This window comes from Chiloscyllium punctatum, chromosome 18 (assembly GCF_047496795.1).
Source record: "Chiloscyllium punctatum isolate Juve2018m chromosome 18, sChiPun1.3, whole genome shotgun sequence".
Classification (NCBI taxonomy): Eukaryota; Metazoa; Chordata; class Chondrichthyes; order Orectolobiformes; family Hemiscylliidae; genus Chiloscyllium; species Chiloscyllium punctatum.
Window position 1 is genome coordinate 20,297,459 of NC_092756.1, and position 848 is coordinate 20,298,306.

An 848-nucleotide genomic window follows, 5' to 3' on the forward strand; every position below is an offset into this window, starting at 1 on the left:
GAGGGTGTCGGTGGAAGGGTACTGGTTGGGATGGGGTGAGATGAAGAAACAGAGGGCTTGGAGACTTCCGTCATAGCTGATGCATGTGTACAGGGACTGGATCTCCAATGTGAAGATGACGCGTTGTGGACCAGGGAAATTAAAGTCTTGGAGGAGACGAAGTGCATAGGTGGTCTCACAAACGTAGGTGAGAATTTCCTGGACTGGGGAGACAGGAAGGTGTTGAGGTAGGAAGAGATGAGTCGGGTTAAACAGGTGCAGGCAGAGACAGCAGATCTTAGGAAGGAGGGAGAATCGGGCAGTGTGGGGTTAATAGACAATGAGGTTGGAGGCTGTGAATGGGAGATTCCCCAGAGATGATGAGATTGTGATCGTCTGGGAGATTATGTTCTACCCTGCGTTGCATTTGCGAGGAGGTGGCCGAGAGGTTAAGGCGATGGACTGCTAATCCATTGTGTTCTGCACGCGTGGGTTCGAATCCCACTCTCGTCGCTGTTCTTTGGTTATCACAGCTGTCTTATTGAAATTGGAACTCCAATGGTTAGTTTATCTGTATCGACCATGTTATAAAACTTCAAAGAATAATTTGATACCGATGCTTGAACTTAACGAAATGTAGACTGAATTGGGATAATGAAAAGGAACGCGATTTTCTTTTCCAAGTAAAGTTGCTGTGAACGTTAATCTTATGAAAGAGATCCAGGGAAACGAAATAACGAGAGATGCGATGTGCATGTTTAATGCAATGGGATTCTTAATGAGTGTTTTATCACATGAAATCTGGAGCAGTCTGGGTAGATGTGATTCATCTTGCTGGTAAGAGCACAGAGAGACACCACAAAATAATA

General features: G+C 45.3%; 1 non-coding gene across 1 annotated transcript; it reads left to right on the plus strand.

Annotated features, from left to right (window-relative positions):
- Nucleotides 1–410: 410 nt before the first annotated feature.
- On the plus strand, nt 411–492 carry trnas-gcu (transfer RNA serine (anticodon GCU)). Its single transcript has one exon. It is a non-coding gene; the product is annotated as a tRNA-Ser (tRNA).
- The last annotated feature ends 356 nt before the right edge of the window (nt 493–848 follow it).